The sequence below is a fragment of the Myodes glareolus genome, chromosome 24 (assembly GCF_982192425.1).
Source record: "Myodes glareolus chromosome 24, mMyoGla1.1, whole genome shotgun sequence".
In the NCBI taxonomy this organism is placed as follows: domain Eukaryota; kingdom Metazoa; phylum Chordata; class Mammalia; order Rodentia; family Cricetidae; genus Myodes; species Myodes glareolus.
Genome location: NC_142049.1, coordinates 9533326 through 9555546, shown reverse-complemented (window position 1 = coordinate 9555546; position 22221 = coordinate 9533326). Strand labels below are relative to the sequence as shown.

Here is a 22221-nt window from a genome sequence, read left to right as displayed (position 1 = left end):
CTCAAGGGGCTCCTCTCCCAGAGGAGCAGAGAAGTCTCATCTCCCACAAGGGCCCCTGTGCCCAAAGTATCCTATTCTGAACATGCTGGCCTGAAAAATTTAAAAACAAAACCCTGGCTATCTCAGTGATCCTGTTCAGTCTCTTCCTAAGCCAGAAGAGAGATAGTTGAAATTTACTTTTTGTTTCTGACTCATGAGGTAAGCATGTTCTAATAGCCAGAACACAAAGGTCGGACATTGGCCCTCTCTGGGGACCTCTTTCTGACCCTCCATCAAACATCTTTATCTCCCAACGTTTTATTTTTATTTTCTTTGTGGTTTTTGTCAAAGGGGTCCAACCTCATCTGACATCCTTGCTTAGGGAATGAAGATCCCACACTCTGAGCCCTGGAGTTCTGGCTTTGTGAGGCGCTGTCGTTGATCCCTGATCTCATTCCAAATACCATCACTCACATGTTCTCCAAAAAGCATTCCCTATGGCTGTGATACAGCATGCATGAGTTCTGCACATGGCCCTTCCTGGATGCTCACTCATCCCTTCTGCCTGCTGGAGCACGTGATGTACAGACTCATTGGGGCCAGAAAAAAGAAGCAGTTAAAAACAATCTTGTATGTGTGTTTATTTTCATGCATGTGTGTATATGAGTATATGTACATGTTTGTGTACATGTGTGCCAGAGGTTGCTATTGGGTGTGCCTTCTTCGACTGTTTTCCATCTTATTGTTTGAGAAAGTTTGTGCTGGGTAGTTTTATGTCGACTTGAAACAAGTTACAGTCATCTGAGAAGAGGGACTCCCAATAATGAAAATGCCTTCATAAGATCCATAAGGAAAACCTGTATAGGATTTTCTTAATTAGTGATTGATATAGATGGGCCCACCCCATTGTGGGTAGTGCTATCCCTTAACCGGAGGTTCTGAGTTTTGTAAGACAGCAAGTTGAGCTGGGGGCTCACACCTTTAATCCTAACACTCGGGAAGCAGAGGCAGGTGAACCTCTGAATTCGAGGCCAGTCTGGTCTACAGAGTGAGTTCCAGGGCAGCCAGGACTACACAGAGAAAACCCTGTCTCAAAATAAATGAATGAATGAATGGTGCCCGCACATGCAACCTGATTACCTCAGGACTGTCCCTGGGAGATAAAAACCCATCTTATTCTTTCTGGGGTCCTTAATGACCAACAGACAGCCTGACACATGGCTGGAGCTTCAAATAGTCAGGTGAAAGTGGGGAAGAGAATAGTGAATGCTACAACTTTGAATGAATGAATGAATGAATGTAATTTATGCCCTGGCAATGTTGAAGCCTGCATGGGCAGCCCGCATATAGCAGTTCTGTTGAACTTGTCCATATCAAGTTTCCTGGTCTAAGTTGATGAGGATGACTGACCAGGTCCCTTCCTCAAGAGGGCGCCAGATCTCATTACAGATGGTTCTGAGCCACCAAATAGTTACTGGAAATTGAACTCAGGGCCTTTGGAAGACCACGCCGTGCTCTTAACCACTGAGCCACCTCTCCAGTCCTACGGTTTAGATGCTGTCACTCTAAAGTCCACATATTCGATCCTTAGTCCCAGGCTAAGAGAAGACCAAACAGCCAGATGCAGATTTCTGTGAATTCAAGCCTAGTCTGGTCTGCAGAGTGACTTCCAGGACAGCCAGAGCTACATAGTGAGCCCCTGTCATGAAAAACAAAAACAAGAAAGCTTGACCCTGATGCCAGTGTCTCCTTTGCCCTCTGCTCACCGTGTGCTCCCTTCCTGCTCTCTCACGACCTTTCCTCATCGGCCTTGGGATCCTAGCAAGAGCCTGGGCCCTGCTTTGGGGCTTTCACTCTGCAGAACACCAAATCCGTGAAGCTTTTCCTTTATCATTCACCCAGCACACCGAGTTTTTGTTAGAACAAACAAACAAGAAACTAACACTGTCAGGCTAAGAAGAGGAGAAACACCGGGACGGGAGAGATGACTCAGTGGTTAAAAGCACTGGCTGTTCTTCCAGATGACTCGGGCGTGAATTTCTAGCACTCAGTGCCTCACAATTACTTGTAACTCCAGTTCCAAAGGACCTGACACCTCCTTCCAACCTCCACGGCCTCCATCCTATGTGACGCGTGCACACAAATATACAGGCCAAACACCCATACGCATAACATTTAAAGAAAAAGTTTATTTAGAAGATGAGAAAGAGTAAGAGAGGTGCTAGGCAGCTGAATGCTAATAGACTGTTACCGGATGCGCAAACGCTCTGCGCAGACAGACGAACGGGAAAACATGAAATGAGCAGCGGTACCCTTGGTTGTAGGGTGAATGCCATCTTCTACCATCTTCTTACATTTCGACAACTTGGAAATGATACATTCCACAACCGATGGCCTCTTCACTTGGTGCCCACCCTGCATTCAAACCTGCTTTTGTCTTTCTTTCTTGGGTAAATATAAAACAGGAGTGCATGTTGGAAGCCATGGTGTCCACAGACTCGGTGAAGTAAAGTCCCTGGGCGTGGCTTTGGTAAGGGAGCTTGGGAAGGCGACTAGAACATTGTACTTACTTTTTCACAAGAGTAGAAGAATAGGGAGAAAGCAGACTTCATTCGTGGTCTGCTTACTTATCTTTTCTCATGATGATTTTCTCTAAGAGCAAAGTGGGGCTCCCACCCGATAAATGGATGCTAAATTACCTCGTCTTTCTAGTGGCCAAGGATTGGCCAATCGATGGTCACATGATCCAAACTAGACCAATCATTACTCTTTGAGATATTCTACCAGGTCACAATCAGAGTACAGATCAGTTCTTTTCTACAACAACAGTGAGATTTAAAGGAACTGGAAAGATAGCTTAAATTGCACCCAGTTTTCTCCAGGTCCAGACATAAAGAGGGGAAAGCAGTGACGGTGACACCTGCCACACAAGGGAGAAACAAAGGCAAGGGACAGACTCTTGACAATTTGGAGAGCCCAGTGTAGCTTAGGGGCACAACCAACTAATTTTTTCCCTTCCTAGACAAAGAAAACATGCGTTTGAGCATTCTTTCCTGTTCACTGGGACCACATACTGATTATAGTTGGAATGAAAACACAAGAATGATAAGTCTCCCACCCCACTGCTCATTTCCACAAGGGAATCGCCCCAAATCTGCATTCAAAATAGAAAACTCAAAATCTGGAGAGGACACAAGAAAGAAGGAGCCTGGCCTCCTGGAACTTCTAAGCAGCCTAATCAGAACAACTGGATTGACCTAGTTAACAAGAACCACTACATTTGGGGGCCATCCAGCAGCTGACTGCTCTAATACTTCCTGGTCTCAGCTGATGTCTGACAGCTGTGTAATGCCTCAGCGTCCTTCCTAAAGGTTCCCTCTTTGCTCAAGTGAGAGTTGGGGTTTTTTTTTCTTACAACTTTAGAGTTCTAACAGCCAGGAAGACTATAAAGAGCAACCATCTGAAACGTCAGGGAGATAAAAATAAATGGCAACCCCCAAATGTCTAGGTAACACCTAAACATTTCCTCAAAACAAAGATTTCCTCAGAATGTTCTCAACTGCTTGAAAAACCTCAAAATCACTTCTTCACTTAAGATGTAACTTTTTACAGTAAAACCAATCATGGAACAGCAGCTGATTCATGCACACATCATAAGAAAGGCATTACATAAGTTAAGTATTTGGAGTGACATTTCCAACAAACTGAAGACAACATACAAAGACCTTCTTTCCTACTTCCAGGGGCCACTAGATGTAAGGTCACACGCCATAGCAAACTGTTCTTTTCTTTATCCCCTTCATCTTAGAAGTGTATATGAAGTTGTAACAGCCCTGACTTGGGGTTTCCCTATTGCTATGCCCTCAGGAACTATCATCTAGAATTCTAGCACGCATGGTAATGCTCACTAACCATAAGTAACTTCTGCTGCTGTTCCAGAACTTACTAGGAGAGAGAGCACGACACAACTCCAAGAATTTGACTCATGAGGCTGGGGTAAACAATATAGTTTGGATGAAGTCTAGGAGCGCGAGCTGTGCTTGCAGAGATGCGCATTCAAGAGTCACCAAAGCATTTATAAACCAGTAATTGAGAAGGTTACAAATATGCAGGACAGGGATGATAGAAAGCCACGTTGGCCAATGACAATTGTCAGGACTTGGGCCAGTGATGATAAAATTAAGTATGATGCTCTGCAGGGTCCAGAATGGTTTCTCAAGGACCAAATTTGGTCTGCAACAACAAGCATGGTAACAAATCTGCAAGCTTCTTATGAAGCCCTTTAATACTACACAGTGAGGGGTTTTTTGTTGTTGTTGTTGTTGTTGTTGTTGTTGTTGTTTTGACTTCTAGAACAACCAGATGAAGCTGGGGTTGTCATCAGCCCTCATTTATAGCTTGGAGAACTGGTGCAGACAGGTTGATGACCAAAGCCCTAGAGTTTGTGACTTAAGCCATCTTGGCTCCAACCTCTTGAACTTTGATCCCCTCTCCAGCTCACTGCAGCCCACACGGTAGAATCCTGGGGCACAGGGAAGCCTAAAGGAGAGGCTTCCCAACATGTCACCCACCATCAATGTGCCAGCAGTTGGCTTTCAGTGTTTCAGAAAGCTACATGTCAGAACTTTCTAGAGGGTTTAAAAAGTCTATGATAGATGTGTGACTTGCCTCCAAAACCGGCTGGGAAAACTTTCTCTGATTAGACACCAAGACCAACCAGGATTTTGAAAGGGAAGAGTCAAAAGATTGGAAGTGCCAAGACTTCCATGTGGTCCAGGCAGAATCTTGATCAATGTCTGAGGACAAGGAGACAGGGTATCTTAGGGATTAAAAGATAAAATCTGGAGACTACATGGAAATTACCCTGATTGAGAGAAAGAGTTAGGATCAAATTGTTACATCTACCTGACCCACAGTAAGCATTATCTCAGATGATTTTTATGAGCCAATTCTAAGACACTAATTCTCAAATACTAACTAGGAAAGAAAAAAAAAAGAATGATTTAGTAAGAACAATTTACCTCTGGGAGCTAAATTGTGCTATCTCGGAAGATAGCACAGGACAGTGGAGACACAATCCCTTCCCTTCAGTGAGTTAGAAAACTTGAAGAGTTGAGACCACGTGACTATCATTGCTCTCCTAGGCTCCATGGGTGAAAGGGGGCTCGTGTGTCAGCACTTCCTTGAGAAACACGACATTTAAGACCCTGAAGAATCACAGAGTAGAAGACAAACAAAGACTGACAATTCAGCCTTGAACTGCTGCACAGTCTCTTGCTAGCTGTGGCCTTGATTGAGCCGTAACCTCTGTGAGTCTCAGTTTCTCCATCTGTAAAGTGAGAGGATCCACACCTACCTTACAGGACTGCAGGGAAAAGAAAATAAACCCATGGATGTGAAGAAAGAGTATAATACGGGGGCTGGAGAGCTGGCTCGGCCGGTAAGAGCACTTGCTGCTCTTGCCAAGGACCCAGGTTCAGTTCCTAGCAGCCACATCAGGCAGCTCAAAACTATTTGCAACTCAAGCCCCAAGGGATCCAGTACCCTCTTCTGGCTTCTATTGGCTCCAGTACAAACTTACTTATACAAACTTACACACACACACACACACACACACACACACACACACACACACACAAATTAGGGCCATAGAGATGACTCAGTGTTTAAGAGCACTTGCTGCTCTTTCAGAGGAGCTGAGGTTTGGTTCCCAGCATCCACATGAGCACTTACAACTGTTTGGAACTCCAGTTCCAGGGAATCTAGTACCCTCTTCTGGCCTCCATGGGCACAAGACACACATGTAACATACATTCAGGCAAAGCACTCATACACATAAAATAAAAATAAACATTGGCGCTGAAGAGATGGCTCAGTGGATAAGAGCACTGGCTGCTCTTACAGAGGTCCTGAGTTCAATTCCCAGCAACTCCATGGTAGTCCACAACCATCTGCAGTGAGATTTGATGCCCTCTTCTGGCATAAAGTCACACATGCAGATAGAGCACTTGTACACATAAATAAATAAATCTTTAAAAAATAGTCATAAACTTCTTTAAAAAATAAGTAAGTAACTTGCTTTTTAAAAAATAGTACAGCACAGTGCCTGGCTTAAAAGTTACCTAATAAACGTTAGCTATCGACTAAACCCCCAGCCGCCAATATTCAGTCATTCTTAGTACTTTACCAGGTTCTCAGTATGACAGGCTTGTTCATTCACCCAGTGTCTTGGCCATCTCCTTAACTTTGATGAAGCACAGCCACCTGCAACTATAGCTGTCAACATCTCAAACAACTCTGCACCCTTGGGCCTCTTACCTACCTGTTCCATGCTTCCCAATTCCCTTTAATACAATTTAGCCACCGGCTTGTTCTTCAGTTGCGTAGTCCTTCTCCCATGCAAGGGGAACACTTTCTAGAGGCCTGTGCTTGGTGTGTGTCTGTGTGGTGTGTGATACATGTGTACTTGTATCTGTAGGTCAACGCATACACATGCACACCTAGGAGAAGATGGCTGCTGCCCATATACAGAACCAGAGGAAGATGACAGCCACCATACACATCATCTCCTGGTAGGGTTATTTCTTCAAAACATCCTCCTATCCAAAAATGGGTCTAGTGTCCCTCCTGTGTTCCCAGGTCCTGCATATGCAGCACTGCTGGCACTCTGACCAAACTGTACGATGTGTCTCTCTCACTAGCCTAAAACTGCCTTCTAGGAAAAGTCCCACCAAATCTCCACTGCTAGTATCTATAGTAGCTGGTAGGATAGTCGATATTAGTGCTTGGTTAAGGAATTAATGGTGATGGGGCACAAACATAGTATCCTTCACCATACGGCAGACATCGACCAGTGATACCAAGAGAAACCCTAAACAATCTGGCCCAATACAGATCATCTGTTCATTGAATCCCAAAGATGTCAATTAACTCATCCAAGGTACCCCCAAAAGTATCAAGAAGATGACAAGTGACGGCTGTGACTGAGTTCAAAGACAGCCATCACCTCACGCTTGGCTCAGAGAGGGGCCATATGGTTTACTGGATGCATGGGCTCCAGGTATCATTTTGTTTCTGCCATCTACTAGTCATATGATTTCCAGCAGGTGCCTTCATCTGAGTCATAATTTCTGCATCGTTATCTGGGCTATTAATAACTCGCAAGTTGCTGGGGTTATTAAATCTGCCAACATACACAGAGTGCGAGCAAAGCACAGCACTATGTGCTAAACAAGCGTTTACTGAATGAATCATGAGTCCCTGCTCAGCACAACACAACTTCACAAGCCTGGTTCGGGCTCTGCTGTTAAGTCTCTGCCAACATGGCAGGTGCCAAGTTTACCTGTAATTACAGAGTCATATTAACTGGAGACTGGGTCCTTGGTAGAATTAGATCTGAAAGCTGCTGCTCTTTAGCTTCACCTCTTGCAACCCTACTCACGGGTCCCTTCATCCGAGTTACCCTCCCCACTGTCCTCACTTCACACAAAAATTACCTATCCTCTATTGCCTGGCCAGACTTACCCCATCATCGAGTATAATGGCTGGAATGAGAAATGTCCCCCAGAGGCCCAGCTATTTGACCACATGGTCCCCAGCTGGAGGTATTGTTTGGGGACGTTTAGGAGGTAGAGCCTTGCAGGAGGAATGACATCACGGGGGGAGGGGCTTGAGAGTTTAAAGCCTCACACCTCTCCTAGTTCACTCTCTGCTTCCGGCTTGTAGTAAGGAATGTGTGCTCTCAGCTTTTTTGCTCCGGCTGCCTACTGATCTCCTGTCCCTGCCACTGGGACTATAACCTTCTGCTACCCTAAGCCAAAGAAAACTCTTTCTTCTGTAAGTTGCCTTGGTGATGTGTTCTGGCACAGGAGCAGAAAAATAACTAATGCATAGGGAATAGGAAGGCATCTCTAATGCATGTGACCTCATCAGTCCGTCCTTGTCTCAAGGGTCACTTTCCACTACAGTAAAGAGGCCTACAGTCTGAATGTCTATGTCCCCTCCAAAATTCACATTGAAACTGCAGGTTAAATACAGTGTTAAGAGTCTTAATGAGTGATTAGACCATGAGTCCTATGCTCTCATAAATGCATTAGTGACCTAGAAAAGTACTTACATGGTCTGGAGAGATGGCGTGGTAATTAGGAGCACTTAATTGCTCTTGCAGAGGACCTGAATTCAGTCTCCAGCACCAATGCCAGGCAGCTCACTATCTCCTGTGACTCCAGCTCTAGGGGATCTGACACTGTCTTCTGGCATTTTTGAAATACTGAACTGACACATAGATGCCCAACAAGCAAACACACATGCGCGCACACACACACACTCATAAACACACAACTTAAAAAATGGCAAGTAAATTTTTTTTAGAGCACCCAAAGAGCAAGTTTATCCTCCTGGCATATGAAGACACAGAAATATGTATCATCTGGGGGACAGAAGAAGCTACCAGCAGACGCCCACCAGCACCTTACCTTGCTCCCAACCCGAAGTGCCCTTAGAAATAAACTTGTATTGGCAGGTGTGGTAACACACATGTGTAATCCCAGCACTTGGAGGCTGAGAGGGAAGGAATGCCACAAGTTCATGAGCAATTTGGGCTACATAGTGAGTTCTAGGCCAGACTGAGCAAGACCCTGTCCCAAAAAGCAAATAATAATGATAACTTTTTTTAAAAACAGGGTTTTGGTATCTCCTCCTGGCTGTCCTGAAACTTGTCTAGATCCACCTGCCTCTGCCTCCCACGTGCTGGGATTAAAGACATGCACCAACACTGTCCAGCAATAGCAATATTTTTTAAAGGAACTTCCTAGCCTCAGTCAATTTGCTACAGCAGGTCAAATTTACTAAGACAAGGAGTGTTATCTTTTCTTATCATAGTAAGATACATTCACTCTCAATGTATCATATTAAGACTAATCAGTCATTTGACTAGCATGAGGTAGGTCTAGGATTAGAAATCAAGATGGTCAAATGAGTTTAAGCATTCTACTGAAGCTCTTGGACATAAAACTCACTCTTAAGATCTTTGTCATATTTAAATGATATCATTTATGCAGTTGGTGCAGTGCTTAGACTATCATAAAAATTTCAATGTGTTCAATATTATAAATTTACAATAAAAATGGCTTATTGTACATTCAACCATTTCTTAGCCATAATTATAAAAGCCAAAAGCAGACAAACTTCTTGTAGGTAACATTCCAAACAGAATTAAGTGCAACAGAAATAACACTGGATCCAGATTGACGTCACTGAATTTGGAATCTTCAGTCACACAATTATAGCTCTAGCCACAAATGGTAGATGCAGAAGTGAAAGGATCTCTGAGTTCAAGGCCAGCCTGGTCTACACAGTAAGTTCCAGTCAAGCCAAGAAAGGACTTTCAAAAACAAACAAACAAAAGAAAAAAAACATATGAAACTCCAGCCCCAGCAGGTGGAGACTTCACCAACTCAAAGAAAAGCACTTAAGTACCACACTAGGTAAGGGTTGTCTTACCATCTATTCTGTCTAAAATCTCACAAATATTTTCTAATTTTATTATTTTAATTTGTATTTTATGTATATGAGTGTTTTGCCTGCATGTATATTTGTATACCAGGCACATAGCTGGTGCTGGTAGAGACCAGAAGTGAAAATCAGACACTCTGTAAGCGGACTGACAGACGGGCTGTGCAGTACCATGTGAGTACTGAGAATGGAAGGAACCCAGGTCCTCTGGAAGAGTAGCCAGTACTCTTTTTTGTTTTGTTTTGTTGGTTGGTTTTTGTTTTTCGAGACAGAATTTCTCTGTGTTGTCCTGGAACTAGCTCTTGTAGACCAGGCTGGTCTCGAACTCACAGAAATCCGCCTGCCTCTGCCTCCAGAGTGCTGGGATTAAAGGTGTGTGCTATCACCGTCCAGCAAGTGGCCAGTACTCTTAACTTTTGAGTCATCTCTCCATCCCCTTCATAAATATTTTAATCAGGATTATTTGAGGGTCTTTGTGTTTGTTTGGGTGCATGAACCAAATCTGTTTAAAATTTATTATGTGTATTTATTAAATATAATTGACTGTTTGTGGTGTGTGTGTGTGTGTGTGTGTGTGTGTGTGTATGTATGTGTGGGTGTGCGTGTGCACATGGCTTACATACACATATGCCATGGTGCACATTTAGAGATTAGTGGGCAATTTGTGGGAGTAGGTTCTCTTCTACCACATAGGTCCCGGGGATGAGTGGCTGGCTGGCAGCAGGTACACTTACCCTCTGAGCCATCTCACCAAAACGGAATCATTCCTATATTGAGACTTTAAGAAGAAAGATGAAAATGAAATAATTATTTCAGATAGACATGCTTCTTTCAGACTTTCTCGAAAGCTTTGTTCCCTACCCCACACACAATTCATCTAGGAAAGAGGAATTTCTTCTGAGCTTTACTACCTGAATTTTCTGGACTAGTGGCATCTTTCCCAAAGTTAACTCTTAGAAAGCAAAATTATTGAATCTTGACCAGAAAAGCTTATTCAGCTTTCTTTAGTCTGCCAAAACAATTAAAATTTGGCATAGCTAATTAAAATTGCTCTCTAAGACAAAATCAGAAATCTATGTGTGTGGGGGAAAGAGCAAAGGAAGTTAAGAGAAGATTCGGAAATGTTAAGGCTGGTCCCAAAGTGGCCCAAGTGGCGAAGGGGACATGACCCACAACTTTCCTGGGACAATCAGAGTTCCACATAAAATGAACACTAGTCTAAGGCGACTTCTTACAGTGGCCACTAATGTGACTTGGTGCGTGTGCTTTCCTACGACTTCAAGTCCATGGGTTGATAAATGATGGCAGATTTCTGTCAGACCATGAGTCCAAATTTATTTATTTATTTATTTTTAATGAGTGAGTGAATGAATTTTATTTTGACACTGGATCTCACTATATAGCCCTTGCTAGCCTGGACCTTGATATGTAGACCAGGCTGGCCTCAAAGTCAGAGCCCAGGATGCCTCTGTCCCCCGAGTGCTAGGATTAAAGGTGTGCATCACTATTCTTGACATGAGTTCCAACTTTGGTTCAAAACAATTCTGTTATCATATACCACAGGTAAACTTTTTAAAAGATTTTTAATTGTGTGTGTGTGTGTGTGTGTGTGTGTGTGTGTGTGTGTGTGTGTGTGAGAATGTACATACATACATGGCAGAGTGCATGCAGAGGTCAGAGGCGTTAGAGCCTCCTGGAGCCAAAGACTGTTGTCTAGCACATGACTTGGGACCAAACACAGATCCTTTTCTCTTAACTGCTGACCCATCCCTCCAGACCCAAACTCGTGTTCACTTTAATTTGACTCCCAAATCAAGTCTAAGAGCCACCCCTAGCCTTGTTCACTGGAGGATGCCCAAACCTACCTGGTCCCAGGCGCCATCCTGAGACCTGAGCCCAGTTTAGTCCTCGCAACCACAGTAAACTCTAAGGAGTTATGGCATATCCCTTCCCTCCAATTTTATCCTTTTATATCGCAAATTAATTACAATCTTACCAAAAAACTTAAAGTCAGTTTCTAAGAATCTATATATAGCCTTCACCGAAATTACTCAAATACTAATAATGTTTTACCACATTTCCCTTATCACTCTCTCTGCTATAGATACCGCTTTATCTCTAGATATGCAGTATTTCATATTCCCGTGGTATAATTATCAAAATCAGGAAATTAATATTGACCCTAAATCTAATCCAGTTTCAACCCTTGATTGATTTTACTCACTGTACCAACAACACTCATTATGGAGATATGAATTATATCAATAGACAGAAGAGAAGATTTTCTTTGATCCAGGAACTAATCCGGGGCCATGTGTGGCATTTAGTTCCTATTTGTCCCTTGGTATCTTTTAATGTGGATGCATCCTTTTCACGCTCCGCCTCTTTCTGTGAGGTGGGCCTTTCGCTGAACCTGAAGCCTATTTGATAAATAAAAGTTGAAAATGCTACGTTAATGGGAGAAGTTGTTCATACAGGAACACACATGGTATAATTCCATGCATATTAAATGACTGAAATCGGTAAACTTATAGAGACAGAAAGTAGAGGACAGGTTGCCTTAAGCTGGGCAGGTAGGGTGTGAAAAACAGAAAATAACTGCTAAGAGGCATGAAGCTTCTTCTGGAAGCGACTAAAAAAATGCTAAAGTTGACTGTGGTAAAGATTATACAACTTGATCAATATACTAAGAAACATTAATGTTAAATGGGCAATGTATCTGCTATATGTGAAGTACATATCAACAGAGCTACTTTTAAAATCAATACTGTATACCTGGTATGGTAGCACCAGCCTGTAAAATCCCAGCACTTTCTACCAGTGCCCACAGTATTTTGCCATAGTCTTCCAGAGTTTCTTTGTGCAAATTCAAAAACTCCTTATACCTCCCAAAACATATTTCACACTTCCTTCTGCCACTTGATATATATTCTCGGAGAACACCCTAACTCTCATTTGTAGCTTCATAGCTTTTCCCTTGTGTAAACATGTCCAGTCCCCTGCTGCTGCACACTTCCCAGCATTTTCTGCCACTGAGATGCTGCAATGTTTGCACTCTATTCTTTACGTTGGCTTCAACACGTGACATTATGATCCTAGCCAGGGTGAGTGGAGTACTAGGAGCCATGGTGGAGTCAGAAGAGTATTTACAACCCGACTCTCCTGTTAACTGGCTCTAACCAGGATCACACGACGAGTTACTTGTGGCTTCTCAGAGTTAGTTTCCCTACTTTTACAAGAACCTTGACTATTTTGCCACAAGCTTTTGAGAATAAATAAGATAGGCTCTCTCAAGTTACGTCTGAGACAATCTGAGTATCAGAAAGCATAGGACTGGGGAAGGAGACTGATAATAATTATAATACATTGGAGGGAAAGAATCTGATTATGAGTGATGGGTATTTTTTTTAATGGCAGGGAGGGGCTGGAAGCTAACTGAATATGTGATAAATACAGAATGAGGGAATTCAGAAAATAGTAGATGAAAGTTGTTGAGAAACAGGATATCCACATACCCGCAAGATATCCGCCACATACAGGTCACCTAAATACGATGCCCTTTCGGTGAGAAGGCCTGACTTTTCCTCCTTAACCACAGGCTCAAACCTCGCATTACCAGTGACCTGACAAACTGACCTGCACATCCCTAAGATGCAAGGGGGTGGGAATGCAGTGTCACCGATGGAAAATTCCAACCACAAATCCTTAGCCCGAGGTTAATAATGAAAAACATGATCAGGAGATCCCAATGCCAGCCAACAGAATAACAAACTTAAGACTTTCAAAGATAACACCAGGACAAGAAGACATATTATGCCACACTAAAAATAAACAACCAAAGAACAGGATTATCTTGTATGAATCATACCTGATTCAATTTCAGCTCAAACATTTTTTTTTTAAGAAAAAGACTTTTATTGGAAATGGCTCTGTTGATAAAGCAGCTGCTGCGCAAGCGTGAGGACACAAGTTCAAATCCTCAGCACCCAGGTTTTTAAAACCTGGGCTTAGACAGGTGTAGTGGTGCATGCCTTGAAACCTAGCTCTTGGTGGGCAGAAGCAGATGGATCTCTGAGTTTAAGACCAGCCTGATCTACAGAGCAAATTCCAGGATAGCCAAAGCCACACAAAGAAACCCTGTCTCAATAAATAGATAGATAGGTAGATAGACTAAACAAATAAACGAAAATAAAAAGAGTGGGTCAGAGACACATGCAGGAACCCTAGCACTAATAAGGAAGGAAAAGAGGATCCCTGGGCCTCATCACCAGACAGTCTAGATAAGCTTTAAGTTTACTGAAAGACCGAGTCTCAAAAAATGAGGAGGGGAGAGATTAAGACATCAGACATTAACCTCCAGCCTCTACACACATACACACACACATGCAAACTCATACTTCACATGAACATATCTAAGATGTTAATAAGACTCACTAGAATGGCAGAAGAAATTGGAAAAGCAGTGTTACAGTGTAACAGTCTATAGCAATCTGGAAGAAAGGTCTTATTCTTGAAGATTACATGCTTAAATGCTTCCAGACAAACCTTTCAGATGGCAACAGTTCTCAAACAGCTGTTTGTTTAGTTGTTGGCTTGGGTTTTGTTTTTTTTTTTTTTTTTGGTGTTGTTGTTGCTGTTTGATATTTTTTTAAAGACAGGGTCTCACTAGGTAGCTCTGTCTGTCCTTGAACTCACTAGGTAGACCAGGCTGGCCTCAAACTCAGAGAGATGCACCTACCTCTGCCTCCCAAATGCTGAGGATTGGAGGCCTGTACTACTGTGGTTTTAAAGTGTGGGCAGAGCACACCTTTAATCTCAGCACTCCTGAGGCAGCGGTGCCTCTCTGTGAGTTCAAGGCCAGCCTGGTCTACGGAGTGAGTTCCAGGACAGGCTCCAAAGCTATAGAGAAACCCTGTCTCAAAAAAAAAAAAATAAAAATAAAACCTTCATTATCTTTAAACCAAACAGTGGTGACGCACATCTTTAATTCCAGCACTTGGGAGGTGGAGGCAGGCTGATCTCTGTAAGTTTGAGGCCAGCCTCATCTACAAGAGCTAGTTCCAGGACAGGCTACAAAGCAACAGAGAAACCCTGTCTCGAAAAAAATAAAATAAAAACAAAAACAAACAAACAAAAACCTGACCAAACCCAAATTCTAAGAGGAAAGTCAAGGCAGGAACTTAAACCAGAAACACGGAGGCAGAAACTGAAGCAGAAGCCATGGAGGAGAGCAGCTCGCCAGCTTGCTTCCAACCTCAGGTTCAGCTCCCTTTCCTAGACCCGCAAGGACCACTAGCCTAGGGGTGGTGCCACCCACAGTTGGCTGGGCCCTTCCTTCCACATTAATCAACCAAGAATGCCCACAAACATGCCTCTGGTTCTGCTGTGACACTCTTGAAAACAACATTTAATAACAGCACCCAAAGGACACACACTATCCACACATTGAACTAAACAATGGACACATTACATCCAATAGGGATTTTTGTTTGGTTGGTGGTTTTGAGATAGGGTTTCCTTTAAGAATTATTTTATTTTACGTGTATGAATGTTCTGACAGCATGTATGTACCACATATATGCCTGGTGTATGCAAAGGTCACAAAAGGATGTCAGAGCCCCTAAAACTGGAGTTACCATGGAGGCGTTATGAGTTCTCATGTGGGTGCTGGAAACTGAATCCAGGCCCTCTGCCATGGCAAAAGTATTCTTCACTGCTGAGCTGTCTGTCCAGCTCCGTGGCAGCTATTTTAAACACTCCACTTATTGATAATTTTCAACACTTTATTTGTGGGGTGGTGCCTACTTAGTACCCACAGTGACGAATGAGAGTGGTGTGACGGACCAGCTGAAGTTCCCATCGTCAGCACCACGGTGTGGAAGGAGAAATCAATGGTTGCCAGAAAACGTAACCTGCATCTAATCATGAGGAAATAATGAAATAAATCCACCTTTGGGACTGCACCATACATAGCAGCAGGCTTATGCTCTTGAGACATCACGAACAAGTCAGGAGAAGAACGGAAGGTAAACACTGAAGGAGGTTAGAGAAAGAAGACAATTAAAAGCAGCCTGTCATCTTCGATTGAGGCCCTGAAAACAACAACAATAAACAATTTTTTTTTGAGACAGGGTTTCTCTGTAGCTTTGAAGCCTGTCCTGGAACTAGTTCTTGAAGACAAGGCTGGCCTCAACAAATATTTATTATTGATTGATTGATTGATTGATTGATTTTGAGATAGGGTTTCTCTCTAGCTTTGGGGCCTGTTCTGGAACTAGCTCTTGTAGGGTTTCTCTATGTAGCCCTGGCTGTCCTGTCACTTATTCTGCTTCCAGAGTGCTGAGGAACACAAATCTTATTAAAAGGCACATTTGAGAAAATTTGACTGGGAACTGCACGTCAGGATTAAGATTCTTACTGAAGGCTGGGCAGTCATGGTGAACGCCTTTAATCCCAGCACTCGGGAGGCAGAGACAGGCGGATATTAGCGACTTTGAGGCCAGCTTGGTCTACAGTTCCAGGACGGCCAAACCCTGTCTTAGGGAAGAAAAAGTCATCATGAACACCAGTTGTATAAGGCTTAGTGCTAGGTACTTAAAATATATTCTCTGGGCTAGAGAGCTGTCCCGGTGGTCAAGAGTATTGTTATTCTCACAGAAAACTCAGGTTAAGTTCCTGGAATCTACATGTGGTTCATAACCATCTGTAACTTCTTACAGGGAATCAGATGTCCTCTGCCAGCGTCTGAGGGCACCAAACACACACACACACACACACACACACACACACACACACACACACATTTATACACATAAAATAAAATAAATCAATAAATATCAAAACCCTCTCACTTAACTCTCACAACAATCTTACTACAAAACAGGTTCAAAGAGGTGAAGATAGCTAAAGGAGAACACACACAGTAAGAGAAAATGCAGACATGTACATATGAACTCTAGCACATGAACACACACAATAACATGTGATCTCACAGGTCCTGTCTTCCTGATGACCTCCAAGGGACCCTTGTGTTATAAACTTAGTCCCCAGCACTGAAAATATAATTCCAAGGAACTTTTCGATAGAATAATCTTGAGGAAGCCTCTAGTTTTCAAAGCTTCTAGTTTCAAAGATTTCCATGGGAAAGAACCTGAGAACAAGTCATCTGTGGGTCACATAAAAATCTCTCTTCACAGCCGGGCGGTGGTGGTGCACGCCTTTAATCCCAGCACTCCGGAGGTAGAGGCAGGCAGATCTCTGTGAGTTCGAAACCAGCCTGATCTACAAGAACTAGTTCCAAAACAGGCTAGAAAGCAACACAGCGAAACCCTATCTCAAAATCAAAAAAATAAAATAAAATCCCTCTTCATTTAGCAATGTTCATTTGGAGAACAGCCACAATTCCACCACAGCCAAGAAGATACAGAAATTATTTCCTAGGTAATTATAACATTGTGGTGTTTTATTTGTCTTTTCACCTTCTGTGCAATAAAATAAGAGGGGGGACATACATTACAGAAATTTTCATGCAGTTGAATACAGAAAGATATTGCCAATAGTTCACTCAATTGTATTTATTTTGTGCATATGTAACTTTGTACTTATCTGTAAAATTCAAAAAGCCCATTGATTTAGGGACTATTATGGCCATTAGAATGATTTTTGAGAAATTAACTTGAATTTGTGAAGGTGAGTCCTGAAAGAAACCAGAACTGAAATACTTCTAAATTTCCCTAAAACTTATGACACAAAACATCTCAGAGGCTATATAGGTCTCAGAAAATGGTCTGCTAACAGCATTTACACTTGACATCTCATTATTCCTGATTGCATCTTTCAATATGCTGAAATCTTTCTTTATTTAGAAAGCAGCCTTAGAAACCTAGTTTGGTCCATCCAGTTAATGAACGTGCAGAGCCCCTGCTTTGTGCAAGACCTGGGAACCAACTTCCTAGAGCTGTTCCTTGTCTTCATCTCTAGAGTCAAAGGCTGTGTGGGCCACATTGTTATTTCCCCACTGCCCAAAAATGAATGCCTTCTGGGGGGTTTTGCTGTCCTAGCAAGGCTGTAGAGCCCTCCAGATGCCCATGTGTCTTTTCCTCTTCAGAGAAATTCTTTTTTAAAAAAAGATTTATTTTTTATATATACAATATTCTGTCTGCATGTATCCCTGTGGGCCAGAAGAGGGCACCAGATCTCATTACAGATGGTTATGAGCCATCATGAGATGCTGGGAACTGAACTCAGGACCTCTAGAAGAGAAACCAGTACTCTTATCCTCTGAGCCATCTCGCCAGCCCCAGAGAAATTCTTGAAAGCAAACATCCTCTTACTTGATGATGCATTCCTAGCATGGAGTACATACATATGAACATCAGTATCCTGTAGTGAGATAAACGCCTTTTGTAAAAGAGAAAACTAAACCTCGAAAAAGAATAAATATGCCATTCCCAACATCATACATTAATAAGTAGTATGCCAGCCTAGCCTCATTAGAGCTCTCTTCCTTAGACTACCATGCCACACCCCTCCACAAACGATAGAAGGACTAAAACAAACATCTTAGATGTGTCCCAGAAACCCGAACTTCAACAAAACCTGCAGCCCCCCCCCACCTTCTTGAATGAACACACCCAATCAGCTGCCTCTTTCTCTGTAAAAGTCATCTGGATTGCTTAAAAAGGAAAACTGCAAGCCATATTCTACTTTTCCTTCCTGCTCTCACGTCTAATCAATCAACTCATTTATGCGATGATAATGTTCAAACATCCATGTCTCTCTAGTCTCCACCAGGCGTCAAGCATCATCATCCATCACCAAGACTTCAGAGATACCAGCGACTCACTCTCCAAACTCAAGTTGGTCAAGCTTTTGTCCAATTTCTTCTCTGTCTTTTAAAAATGTTCATCATCTATTATTTGTGTGTGTGTGTGTGTGTGTGTTCACGTGTGCAAGTGTGTGTGCACACAACCTCGAGCTCTCGAGCATCTTCTCATACAACAGCAGACATGGACATCAGAGGACATCTTTCAGGAGTCAATCTTCTCTTTCCTCCATGGGTTCAAGAGAATTACTCAGGTCCTCAGGCATATATGGCAAGTGCTTTTTACCCACGGAGCCATCCTCCTAACCCTACGGTGTATTAAATACAATTCCATACATGGCATTCATCTGGCTAATTAAAGCACGTCCTAAATTCCCATTACCCTGAGGATGAAGACCAAAATCACCTTGTCATTCAAAACTGCCCAGGCTCCAGCCTCTCCCATCTCTTCCAGCTCCTTCATTCTACCCCCGTCCCTTACTCTTCTCTTTGCCTGCTGAATATGCTGTTCCTCTGCCTGCCAAAAACCCTATTTGCCCTACTCTAAGCAATTCCCATTGCTACCGCAAATGACTTCCTGATCACTCAGGTCCCTTTTCCTTTTTAAATGCCACTTCCCACAGGAAACTAGCTCTGGTTACTCCAGAAAAGCAACAGTCATATTGAGTACTCCCATTTCATCTTCAGTTCAATCACCAGGAAGAATAGTACACTTCTCCTGGAACAGTTCAGGGCAGGAGTAACATGTCTCTTCATTGATGGACCATGGTGCTTATCACACAATACCTGCTCATTTGATCTTTGCTGTCAGATTAAGTTTCGGGCTTTATCGTGGAGGGTTTTAACAACAGGCCAAGCAAACCAAGAAGCAAGCGCTGGTGTCCCTTTGCAGATCTACAACCTGAGGCAGAAAGAAATTTCCAGCTCTTCAAAGTCATAGGACAGCAGGGATATAGCCAAATCAAATCCTCCATTCATCTCATTTCTCATCGCTATGTCACGAAAAACCCCCAGTGAGTGAGGGGGCATGGCAGGAGAAGGGAATTAATAATACAAGGTGGCACAAAAGAAGTCCCATTCACCTGTCACAAAGGCTGACTTCAAATGGACATGGGACTTTGCACGCCTGAAGAAACACTACCGTTAAGTAAAGAGACACAGCTGCCACCACACCCAGCTCCTGGGGAGAGCAACAGAAAACAACAAACTTCTCTCCTCCACAAAGAAGACAAAATGGCAGGAACTGCAACTACCTTCGGGAAGCCAAATGCAGGTTTGCTACTCACACTGTCACTAGCGGCATGCTAAGGGACAGGCTCTTTCCCCACCGTTCACAGGAACAGATAAGAAACAAAAAGACTATATGAATCAGAAACTACTTAAGACTACTTCCTTTGGGCATCATGTATGAACGATGTGTGTAAAGCCTTAAAAGAAATTGTTAAGCCATGGGCACTTCTTAGCAGGTGCCACAGAAAGGAAAGATACAAGAACTCCACAGTTGCATTTCATTGTCCACAAGCTCCTGGGCCCGGGTTATGTCTGTCAGGAAAGCCACAACCCCAGCCCGGGATCAGGCTCATCGCTGCCATCCTTCCAAGCACAGACTCTAAGAAAAAGAAGCGTCAGGACCTCTTCAAAGAGGGCTCTGAACAACAAGACACAGAGCCTACATCCTCTAGGGTGGGGTGAAGGTATGGGGAGTGGAAAGAGAGTTAGAAAGAAAAAAAAGGGATGTGATACTCTCCTGTCCCAGGGGAGATCTTGAAACAGAGAGGGAAAGCCAGCATGTATTGCAAATAGAGTAGGAAAGAAATGGAATTTGAAGAGATGTGAGCGGGGTAGGGAGAGAAAGGTGTAGGAGGGAAGGGCAGGATGTCACCACAAAGATGTAGGAAGAGGCCACAGACTGGTGATCTTTTCCCAAATCCAAAAGCTGTTTGATGCATGCCTATAAACCACTCTACGTAGAAAGCCGGTACAAGGGACAGTCCTTTCCATTCAGTAACAGGCAGCATTTTACAAGTCACCCAGCTGCAACTTTGGAGACCTGAGCATCTAAATTAAAAATGAATAAAAGTGGTTCAAAGAAGCTAAAGGAATGACACCACTCCCCCCCCCCCACCCACCCCCACCCCACCCCCCCCCCCACCCCACCCACCCCCCCACCCCCCCCCCCCCGCCCCAAAGCCTGACTCAACCGAGGAAAGCTTTAGCATTTTGGAGTTAAGCAAATACTCTGGCATTTCTCCTTCTTTTGACATTCCTAAAGGGGGTGTGGTTGACCCTAAGCCCATTCATTTCCAAGGTTGTATATCTCTCAGCTAAGACTGGCCGCATCTGTTCCGGAGCCAGCCAGCTGTTTATCTGAAAGGAACATATTTATTACAGTGTTCAAGCCTGTAACTCTTAGAAGAGAAGAGGAGAGCCAGCATCCTACAAGCCAGAATGTTGCCTGCCTTATTAAATGTGTCAGTTCACTGAAACACAAAATTCAAACAAAAAAACACACTCGCATGGTCCCTGGTTGCCCCGTCAGGCTCTTGGATACCTTTCAGGGACGACCAGTAAAGGGTGACAGTAAGTCTAACTTTTTCTTTCCCTAAAGTGTTAAAAAGAAAGAAAGAAAAAAAAAAGTACCCAGGTTCCAAGTCTACAAACCGTTAAGTGTGAGTGGCGACTGAGCCTCGGGAAAACGGCAGCTCGCTACAGTACCATCGTCAGTGGCGAGAGCCTATTGCGATGTAATTTAAAACACTCACACAAGCACAAATCTATCAGCTCCACTTCCAAACAATCCTGAATCCCGCAGTCGAGAAAACGGGAGGGTGGAAAAAAACGTTAACAAAAATGCTGCTCCTAGCAGTCTAAGAAAAACCTTCCCTAGACACGTGAAATATTTCTGACTGTCACGGAGTGCACCGTTAGAGGACACTGTCACCTCAAATCAGCAGGAAAAAAAGCGAGACAAACGACACAGACATCCAAAGATAAAATAAAGCCCTACGAAACTTAAGCGACTCAAGAGAAGCGTGCTCATCTTAAAAAAAAAAAAAAAAACCAGTGTGTGCTAGTCCAAGACACACAAATGTCCTAAAGAAGTATAACCACCTTAAATCACTGTCTCCATTTCTCCCACACACATCACCCTTTCCCACTCAAACCTCAGCACCGAGGCCGGGGAATGACAGGACTGCAGTCCGCCACCTTTGCCCTCCTCGTGTTTTCCAAGTGCACTTCCCAACATCCTTGCCAGCCCTGCCCCCTCTCACAGCCTCAAAAAGGTTAAAGGGAGGCGAGGAAATTGGCAGGCACCAGTCCTCTGGCGGGGGCAGGTTGCTGGAGTTGTTCTTTGCAGTGACCCAAATTGCACAGGGCAATTTAGCTCTTAGCAGCGCCAGTGAAAACCTCCCGAATCCATACCCCCATTCCCGGCCCCATCTTCCAAAAGAAAGCCTTGAGCACTAAGCGGGAGGAATAACTTGGGAGAATGATTTGAATAAATCACTTCAACTCACCTGGTTTGGGATTTTTCTCCCCACCCCAGGCATAAACAGAAATGATATGCGACTGAGTCACGCACGTAAGGGAAGGTGCTGCGGTGTCCTAAGTCCAAGGACTGGAGTCAGTCCCTGCCCTGGTCCTGCTGCTACTCAGAGCTCAGCTGGAGCGAGCGGCAATAGCGAGCCCAGCAGCAGCAGCAGCAGCAGCAGCGGGGGGGTGGGGGGGTGGGGGGTGGATAGACCATAGCACAATGAATGCAGTGGGGTTTTGCAATGACATCATCCCTCTGTCCGAGCGGCCCCAATAGCCATGCTCCAGAGCTGTGCATTCTGGGACCTGTAGTCCTCTGAAATCCGTGAGGGACGCAGAGGCTACAACCGGAACTACAATGCCCAGGATGC

General features: G+C 43.6%; 1 protein-coding gene across 1 annotated transcript in view; it reads right to left on the bottom strand.

Annotated features, from left to right (window-relative positions):
* Nucleotides 1–22001, bottom strand: part of Rab30 (RAB30, member RAS oncogene family) — a 73064-nt gene extending 51063 nt beyond the window's left edge. The window contains exon 1 of the mRNA XM_048435213.3: nucleotides 21835–22001. The gene's annotated coding sequence lies outside the window, so the exon portion shown is untranslated. The remainder of the gene's footprint in view (nucleotides 1–21834) is intronic.
* Nucleotides 22002–22221: the final 220 nt, after the last annotated feature.